The 10,603-nt window shown below is 38.8% G+C and overlaps 1 pseudogene; it reads left to right on the forward strand.

Annotated features, from left to right (window-relative positions):
• Positions 1-8,010: 8,010 nt before the first annotated feature.
• On the forward strand, positions 8,011-8,592 carry LOC149168802 (OVARIAN TUMOR DOMAIN-containing deubiquitinating enzyme 2 pseudogene; annotated as a pseudogene).
• Positions 8,593-10,603: the final 2,011 nt, after the last annotated feature.

Here is a 10,603-nt window from a genome sequence, read left to right on the forward strand (position 1 = left end):
AAAACAGGTGACCTAGGGAAAATCGTCATAAATCTCTCTATGAGGATCGGATTGAGATTTCGTAAAAAGGTACAAAAATAGGACGGACTGTAGCTTCTTTTATGTGTGTTTCAGATTCAAAGGTTGAAACAGTGACTCGTGGCACGGCGTACAAGTTCGCTCTACTGAACCAGTCTAAAAGCAAGTCACTGTGGGAGATTTCACATAAATCTTCCTTGCAGAATCCAATTTGGTTCAGGCTTGTGGAATTGGAAAGAGGACGCAGAAGGCTACTGCAGGTAGCAATTTCAGAACTGGATGATCCAAAATTACAGAGATACATCAGATTCAATATCCGGCTTCTATAAAGTGAAAAAAGGTGTGTAGTTTTTTTTTAAATTTTTGTGTAAGCTTGGTTTAACGGAATTCAAAGGGCATAGTAAAGCATTATTATCGGTAACGGATGCCCTGAGGAAAGAAAATGCAAACACCTAGTAAGGAACCTGAAAGCTCTAGCATGACTCATGAAGAAGAAGAAGAAATGCTACATGATATATCAAAATTACAAGAACAAGTGCAACAAATGTCACGCTCACAAAAGCTAACAGAAGCTAAGATAAGTGGCGTGGAATCTAAGATAAAGGGCATGGAAGCTAAGATGGATGATTGGAAGACAGATTTGAAGAGAGACATGGCAGATTTGAAGACAGATATGGAAGAATTGAAGAAGTTGCTACAAGAAAGGGTCACTAATGGTGAAAAGGTAGTAAAGGAAACTCATGATGAGAACAAAAGAAATGTTAATCATGATACCATAGACGCTAATGTTGGATCGAAGACTCACCATGTTCCAAAAATCGATATGAGGAAGTTTGATGGCAAGGATCCCGCCACATGGATATTACAGATGGAGCAATTCTTCGATCTCAATAATGTGCAAAACACACAAAAGGTACGTATGGCAACTTTATATTTGGAACCAAATCAGTTTGTATGGTATCAATGGCTTTGTTCTCGTAAACAATTTATCACTTGGGCAATTTTTACGGAAGAATTGATAGCACATTATGAGGATACAAAAAGAAACACTTTTTTTAGCCAATTGATAAGTCTCAAACAAAAGGGTTCAATAATGGAGCACATTGAGGAGTTCCAAAAATTGAACATAAGGGTAAAAGATATTCCAAAGGAGCATAGGATTGATGTGTTCATAGGGTCTTTAAAGGATAATATCCAACATGATGTGCGCCTTTGGGAACCTGATTCATTAGAGAAGGCATTCAGGTTAGCAAGAAAAATGGAAAGCAAAATTATGGCAACTAGGAAGCATACCATTCACAACTATAAAGATGGAAGTGTTGTTGCCCATAGTCTTCCACAACCTACGAGGTTGACACCACAACAATTGGAAGAAAAAAGAGCAAAAGGGCTTTGTTACAATTGTGATAGAAAATACACAAAAGGTCATAAGTGTGCTGAGAAGAAATTATTCTACATAGATTGTGAAGAGGAAGAAGAAAAAGAGCAAGAAAGGTCAAAAGAAGAGGATATATTCCAAGAACAAAGCCTAGATGAAGAACAAATAAATCCGACCATATCTTGTAATGCATTGGCGGGAATTACCACTCCTCAAACCATCAAGATAGAAGGACAAATCAAGAAGAAAAAGGTAATAGTGTTGATTGATTCAGGAAGCACCCACAATTTTATTCATTGTAGGGTAGCAAAAGAATTGAATTGCTTCCTATATCCAGCACCAGAGTGTCAAGTGATGATTGCAAATGGAGGAACAATAAATTGTTCTGGAAAGTGCCATAATATCAAGCTATCCATGGGAGAATATGTATTGACTAGCCCAATGCTTTCCATTCCAATGGGAGGTGCTGATGTTGTACTAGGAGTCCAATGGCTACAATCCTTGGGTACAATAGCTTTTAATTTTCAAGAACTTTTCATGAAATTTTCTGTGGAAGGAAAGGAAGTTGAATTAAGGGGTATTGCAGGGAAACCAGGAAAGATAATCAGCTCTAATGGCATGACAAAGCTTCTAAAAAAGGAGCAAAGAGGTGTAATTGCACAATTATGTTCGCTAGATGTTTCCACATTGGAATCATCTATTTCTCCAGATCTCCAAAAAGTCCTGGACAATCATTCCAAGGTATTTGAGACTCCCAAAGGTCTCCCACCTATGCGTGATCATGATCATGCTATTCATCTGATTCCAGGAAGTGTTCCTCCAAACATCAGGCCGTACAGATATCCATATGTCCAAAAAAGTGAAATTGAACGTATGGTTGCAGAAATGCTAGAGGCTGGTATAATTCAACCGAGTCAAAGTTCTTTCTCAGCTCCAGTAGTATTGGTGCACAAGAAGGATGGATCATGGCGCATGTGTCCAGATTATAGGGAGCTCAACAAGCTCACTATTAAAGATAAGTTCCCCATTCCTGTCATTGATGAATTACTGGATGAATTGCATGGATCAATTTACTTCACCAAGTTGGATCTTCGTTCGGGATATCATCAAATCAGAATGAAGATTGAAGACATTCCGAAAACGGCATTTAGAACTCATGAGGGTCATTATGAATTTTTGGTCATGCCTTTTGGCCTTACCAATGCACCTTCAACATTTCAAGGTTTGATGAATTCAATTTTCAAACCATTCCTTAGAAAATTTGTGTTAGTATTTTTTGATGATATACTAATCTACAGCAAGTCTTGGAAGGATCATGTTGAACATGTTGACAAGGTGCTACAACTATTGGAGGAGAAACAATTATATGCAAAAAGATCCAAATGTTTCTTTGGAGTCCAGGAGGTGGAATATTTGGGTCATATTGTATCTCATGAAGGAGTTAAGGTAGACCCTAGCAAAATTAAAGCCATTAAGGAATGGAAAATCCCCACATCCATAAAGCATCTGCGAGGATTTCTTGGGTTGACAGGGTATTATCGCAAGTTTGTTAAGAATTATGGGAGAATAGCAGCACCTCTAACAACATTATTGAAGAAAGATTCATTTTCATGGACTCTGGAAGCAACAAAGGCCTTTAAACATCTTAAAGAGGCAATGTGCCAAGCACCGGTCTTAGCTACACCAGACTTCACAAAAACCTTTATTGTGGAATGTGATGCTTCAGGAAATGGAATTGGTGCTGTTCTAATGCAAGATGAAAGACCCATTGCTTTTGAAAGTCGTCCAATCAAGGGAAAGTTTTTAAGCAAAGCTATTTATGAGAAGGAAATGTTGGCAATACTCCATGCACTTAAGAAATGGCGACCCTACCTAATGGGAAGACACTTCAAGGTAAAAACGGATCATGATAGCCTTAAATACTTTTTAGAACAAAGATTATCCTCTGAAGAGCAACAAAAGTGGGTCACAAAGATGTTGGGTTATGACTTTGAAATCATCTACAAAAAAGGGAAGCAAAATGTGGTGGCAGATGCACTCTCAAGAAAGGATGAGGATATGGAAGCATTGTTGTGTGCCATTTCTATTATCCAACCAGATTGGATAAACGAAGCAAAGGAGGAATGGAAGAATGACGAAGAAGTGTGGGCACTTATTCGAAAGCTACAACAAGATTCCAGTACTTCTGATACATTTAGCTGGCAAAATGATTCATTATGGTACAAAGATCGCTTATACCTCTGTAAGAATTCCAAGCTAAAACAAAAGATTCTTATGGAATTGCACACTTCTCCCTTAGGAGGGCACTCAGGATTTTTAAAAACTTACCACAGGGTTAAGAAGGAATTTTTTTGGGATGGCCTTAAATCAGATATTCAAAAGTTTGTGGCGGAATGTTTGGTTTGCCAACAAAATAAAGTTGAAACAATTAAGACACCTGGTCTATTACAACCTTTATCCATTCCAAGCCAATGTTGGGAGGAGGTTTCAATGGATTTTATCACAGGTTTACCCAAGTCTGAGGGAAAGAGTGTCATCATGGTGGTAGTTGACAGACTTACCAAGTATGCACACTTTTGTGCATTATCACATCCATTTAAAGCCAGTACAGTTTCTACTGCATTTATGGAAACAGTTCAAAAGCTACATGGAAACCCAAAGATTATTGTAAGTGACAGAGATCCCATTTTCACTGGAAATTTTTGGACAGAATTATTTTCTTGTCTTGGTACTCAGTTAGCTCATAGCTCATCTTATCATCCTCAATCTGATGGGCAAACTGAGATAGTAAACAAATGTTTGGAAGGATATCTTCGTTGCTTTGTATCTGATAAACAGACACAATGGGTCAAATGGTTGCCTCTGGCTGAATGGTGGTATAACACTTCCTTCCATACAGCAACAAAAATGACCCCATTTATGGCACTTTATGGGTACCAACCACCATCAATCACATCATATTTAAGAGAAAATTCTAAGGTTCAGGCAGTGGAACATCACATCGAACATCAACAACAAGTCCTCCAACTCTTAAAGGATAACCTCGTGTTGGCACAAAATAGAATGAAACAACAGGCAGATCAACATCGCAGTGAAAGAAGTTTTGATGTAGGTGATTGGGTATTCCTACGGCTACAACCATATAAGCAAATGTCCCTAAAGCAAGCTAAGAAGGATAATAAATTATCACCAAAGTATTATGGTCCATACAAGGTGTTGGAAAAGATTGGTACTATGGCATACAAATTGGAGCTTCCTGCAGCTTCTCGATTGCACCCAGTTTTCCATGTTTCATGTTTAAAGAAGGTTATAGGCGACAAGCTCCCAGTTCAAATAATATTGCCAGAACTTGAGGAGGAAGGAAAAATTATATGGGAACCGGAAGCAGTGACAGAAACAAGAACTCGATAGCTACGAAATTGATCAATTTCAGAGTATCTTATCAAGTGGAAGAACTTATCCGCTGAAGATTCCACATGGGAGGATGAGAATTTTATGTAGAAGTATCCAGAACTGCTCAAGCGTTGAGGACAACACTTTTTTGAAGGAGAGGGGCATGTTGGGTCCCTATAATACTAGTGATTACCCCATTACTATTGTAGTTATACCCTTATTTATATTGTTGTGCCCCTATTACCCCCATATTGTTATTTCTGTGCCCCATAGAATCCCTCTATTGTTATTTTTGTGGCTTTATATTATTATTGTTAGGTCGGCTGGATTATATTGTGACTCCTTAGACTCCTATATATAGAAAGGAGGTTTTATCATTTGTATCATCCAAGAATTGTTCATTCATGTAATGTAAAGGAGGTTGCCCCCTCGAAGAGGCTGAATTCTAAGGCGTTGATCTATCTTTTCTATCTTTTCTTGAGCTGGTTTCATAACAGGTTGAGAGAGGCACCTAACTTGGAACCTAAATAGGTACCCAACAATGCAAATATTCACAAAAGAATGCAATTACGATAAAAAGATTTCTTGATGCACACTCTACATTCCATTCGTTGTATGTGTACAAAATTATGGTAGGTGGAAATATGGGAAGGGCTGGGTAAATGTGGGTAGAATATTAAAAAAGAAACCAATGCTCTATCCCCCATCCTCCAAGCATGTTAGTATCTTTGGGGATTTCCCTATCATCCTCAGTGCACAATGGATGACAAGCAACATAAGTGGTGATATCCTTTACTAAAGTAAGACACACCTAGTAATTAAGAGTGGCATTCCCAAGTAATAAGAAGTCCCAGGATGACCACAATACGGTGAGTAATTCTAAACTCTCCCTCTTCCAAATGACACCTACAAGCATATAAAAATAACTAATAAAAAATTTATTTTAATTCTCTTTTTATTCCTATATCAAAAAAAGGTGGTGAAGTCCTCCCAAACCTTGATTCTCACTTATTTAAGTCACACAAAAGTTTATTTGATTCATTTTTCACCATCATCTCACTAGTGGCATCATATCAAGGAGTTTATAGATTAATTTGTGGACAAAACACTTCCAAAGTAATCGAACAACTTTCTGACACATTTCAAGTGCATTCAATTCCCAATAATCCACAAAATATATTGTACAAAAAATTTTGATGTTCATCTTGTTATGTCTCCTCTAACTTTGAAATTTAGGAATTTTTGTAATTTTTATATATTTTATATTTGGAGCAACATTTTTCAGATTGATTGACCTATGTGGATGTTGGGACAAGGTCAAAAAGAGAATACTCTAAAGTGAAAGTTCATGCCACAAACGCAAAACATGTTCCTCTACAAAGTGATAATGTGAATGTCCTCGTTGGTTATTTCTATGGTATGTGAATTATTTTAGGTTGGTTTCATAGCCTACTTGATATTGGAAGCATTTTTGTGGAAGGCCTCGTTGCTACTATGCATCTAGTACATTGTGGTTGTTTACTTTTTCTTGTTCTATCAAGGGTTGTTTGTTCTTGTACACAACCACTGTTCTGGGATTGTGATGACATTTTCAATGGGCTAAAGAGGATAACACCCTACCATTGGGCTTACAGATCTCTATTACAATGGAGCACTGGTACACAATTAGCTTAAATATGGCCAGTTAGAAATAATTAATTCCTAGTTGTCTATGGTTGTAATTCTCCATTTGAGGAGTTTGTTCCTACATAATAGGAATTTAGTTTCTCTCTCAACCACACTACTGTACGTCTAAGATAGAATTCCTATCTTGAGACTATTTCTTGTATAAATATGTGTGTAAATTTCCTCATTCATAATAATAGAATATATTTTTGATTGTCTGCAATTTTATCTTGGTATCAGAGCTTCAGAGCCCGTAAGGGCCTCGGCCTCGGCCCCTCGTGGGCTGAGGGAAATAGCAGATAAAGAGTTTGTTTGCAGTTTATTTTGTTTTGGGTTTGTCCATCTGAGGAGCACTGCCTACCTGAGGAGCAACTGCTTGAATACTCACTGCTGCATTAACTGCGTGGAGTTGGACCACGAATGAAAGGTGAAAGTGCAGCTGCGTGGAAAGTGTAGAGGCATTCGACAGGGAAATTCTTTTTTTTTCTTTCCTCTTGTGGTTGAAGGAGACGAAAGGCTGAGCCTAAATCTGATCGGATCTGCATGATTATTGATGCGTCTGGCAAGACTTTGGTTCTGGTGCTGTAGAATTCCAGAGGATTGCATACGTGTCATTCATATTTAGGGGACGCGCCTGAGAGGTAGAGGTTTCATATTTGCCATGCGTGTCAATCACACGGTGAGTAATGCTGGTGGTTTCGTTCAGTTCATGAACGCTCTCACCAAAATAGCCAAGGGGGCGGCACGACCTTCAGGTAAATTGGTTTGGAAAAGAGAAATGCTGCGACCCCGTACGAATCCTTCAGTTAAATTCCCCCACTACGAATATGAGCTAGATCGACTCACTGCTTTTTAATGTAGTCGTTGTTTGTTGAGCCTGTTGCAGAGAATTGGTGAGATATACTACATTGTTTGGCTTCTATTGGGATTGAAAGGAAAACTTGTAAAATGCATCAAATATGGAGAATAACGAGTGCAGAATGGAGGATTTTTTTTTTTGCGGAGTGTGGACTCGTCATCATCGATTTGGGGCGATGAGTCGAATGGTTGGAGGACTGTGGAGTTCATTTATTTTTTGCAGTGATTTAATTGATATCTCGGTATATGAGCTCCCTCGCTTTGGCATTGTCGGTGTCATGGCTAGGTGTTATGTACAGTGCGGTGCGGAGGGCTATATGACTGTAGTCCTGTCGCGTGCAAACCAGAACGTGGTGAGCTGATCTGTGCACAAGCTCGTAGTTAGGGTGGCTGAGCCTTAAGAGCTATTGGTCGAGGTTGTAGGTGGTCGCAATAGAGATCACGTGGTAGAAAGGCCGTAGTCGATTTATTGTTTGAAGAAATCTATGGCTCTCTTCCCTTGAGAGGAGGTTCCGGTTTGAACCTGGATGCTCCGCTATATATTCCTGTAACATTCCAATAGGTAGAGGATTCAATGAAATGTATAGAGTTGGAAGTGGAAGCGCAAGAGATGTAAGCGCCCATGCTCAATACTGTTTGTGAATTACCATTCTGAATTTTTTTGGCTCCTATGCTTTCAGGATTATTTTTTTTACAAAATGGATGAAAGAGTGGTTGTGAAAAGAGTCATTCCAGTAGACAACAACTGTCTCTTCAATGCAGTCGGTTATGTAATGGAAAATGACAAGAACAAATCTTCAGAATTGAGACAGGTAATTGCCACAGTAGTTGGAAGTGATACTGTGCATTATAATGAGGCATTCTTGGGAAAGCCAAATGAAGAGTATTGTGCATGGATACTGGATTCTGAAAAATGGGGTGGTGCCATTGAGCTGGCAATTTTAGCAGATTATTATGGTCATGAAATTGTAGCATACGATGTCCAATCATCCCGTTGCAACCTGTATTTCCAGGGAAAAGGCTACACAGAACGAGTCATGCTGATTTACGATGGCCTGGATAAGAGAAGAAACATGGAAACATGTTGCATGTGGCGATGGCAGGCTGTGATGGGAAGCAATATTTCGATTTTGGATCTCCAGTATTTTTTTTTGGGAACCATGACATGCATCTTTTTCTGTGGTGTAGCTACAAGTCATGCAGGGCGACGGGTTGGTTCAAAGCAAGTTTCTGCAAGAGTTCCAGCTAAGTATAAAGTAGTTTATGCTTGGGCATATTGAAAACAAATCCATAATTGCTTGTGAATTTTGTGTCGAGTTGCAAGCGAAAGAGGATTGGCTTTCCAATGGTGTGGACCGATGGAGTCTGTGTATGGAGGTTTGTTGGGTCTTCTGCAGGTGTGGAAGCCTTGATGTGATTATGTTTCTGTATTGGGTAAAGATGAAACTAAAAGTTTAAACATATCTCCTTTGATGAAATAAATTGTCTTCGTAAGTTATTCTGCTTCATGTTGAGAACTGATCAACTTAACATGTAAATGCATTTATGTAAATCTAGTTAAAACAATTAGATTGTTGTGACATTTAGCCTGGAAAACTAGTATCACCAGTGTAAATCTATGTTGGAATTTGCCATTCCAACAATAGACAAATCTATTTGCAGAAATGATTTATTATCAGATATGAGAAGACATGACAGTTACGTCAAAAATTGGAGGATGATCAAGTTTGTATGTGTCCGGTGTATAGATTGTGGAGACAAGCCTGCATGTTCAATTGCAAGGAGATTAGCTGGACAATGGATCTTAGTTGTTGCAGTACGTCAGCGAGTATGAGGCAGCATGCTTGGAAGCAGTTACCAAGCCTTGATACTGTGAGCAGGGGAAGTGGCATTATGTTGCCAGGGGAGTGGATATTGAAACGTGATGGAGGATTGGATCGTGGAGTCCTAGATTATTACTCTTGAAGGGAAAATTGTGTTCTCTTCATGTGGCTGTGTGCCTACATCTGGATCATCAGTGTTTGAATGCACTGCATTAAGTCCAGGTGAAAAGTCGTCAATTTGTTTCTTTATCAGTAGACCCCTCATAGGTATTGTTAGTGAAAAATGGCTGCTGGTATGTTTAAAAATAATCATCTATGGGCAGAGATAGAGAAATTAAATTTGAAGAGTTTATGTTGTATTTTCTTGGAATCATGTTTAAATATTATTGAGCCTTATTGAGCCTAGCTAACTCAATGTAGGAAAAGTTATTTTGTTAGAATTTGCAACTCTAACGAATGACAGGTTAAGCATGGATTTCCAAGAAGTTATTTGAACAGACAAGGATGCCCAAGATGTGAACAGTGAACAGATGAGGTAAAGGAGCAGCGACAACGTTTATGGTGGATAGAAAAATAGATGTTTGTTTGAATTAGTGTGTTTTGTGGAATAGACTCCCTAGCATGTTATAAGCAAGTCCAGTTGTTGTAATGGTCATTGTATGTACCCAGAAACTCCAAAATTTGGAATGAAATGTAAGTTTTAAATGCATCTAAAAGTTCGTGGTGATCTTAAAACCACTTTGTAATGGTTTATGGTCAGCCTGAAACCATCTTTTGTCATTGTAGAGTGAGGGTTGGTGGTGAGCCATAAACCATCTATAGAGTCCTTGTGGTTGAAGTGCTTGCCTTTGTGGCAGAATCACCTTTGTGGTTTGAGGTGCCTTTGTGGCCGAGTGTACACGAGAGCTTTGTGCTCAATTGAGCAGGTGGACTGCAGAACACCTGGCTCGGACTCAGATGATTTTTTAATTTTCTGAGTAGAAGGGGATTGGCACGTTTTTCGCGCTAACAGTCGTGCCATGATGCGCAACTGGCGCGTTTGTTAGGCCATTAATAGCGCCACCATGCCAAAATACCAGACTGGTGCAAAATTTTACGGAAAGATCGTGCCAATTCACCTTCAATGGGATCCACGGGAATCCTCATCTTCATTTGACGATTTGCGAGAGGAGGCAAATCGGAGAAGTTGTGCATCTGTCTGAGGAAGGCAGATTGTGTTTTAGAGGTTCTGCACATGCAATTTTCTTGATGGTGATGAATTTGACTATCATCACAAGTAGTCATTAAGGGGGGGAGTTATAAATAATTAATTCCTACTTGTCTATGGTTGTAATTCTCCATTTGAGGAGTTTGTTCCTACATAATAGGAATTTAGTTTCTCCTAGTTTAGTGTGTGGTTGAGAGAATCTCTCAACCACACTACTGTACGTCTAAGATAGAATTCCTATCTCGAGACTATTGCTTGTAT

This window comes from Pinus tabuliformis, chromosome 4_2 (genome assembly GCF_031772625.1).
Source record: "Pinus tabuliformis cultivar Carrire ecotype Pingquan chromosome 4_2, CPIR1, whole genome shotgun sequence".
Classification (NCBI taxonomy): domain Eukaryota; kingdom Viridiplantae; phylum Streptophyta; class Pinopsida; order Pinales; family Pinaceae; genus Pinus; species Pinus tabuliformis.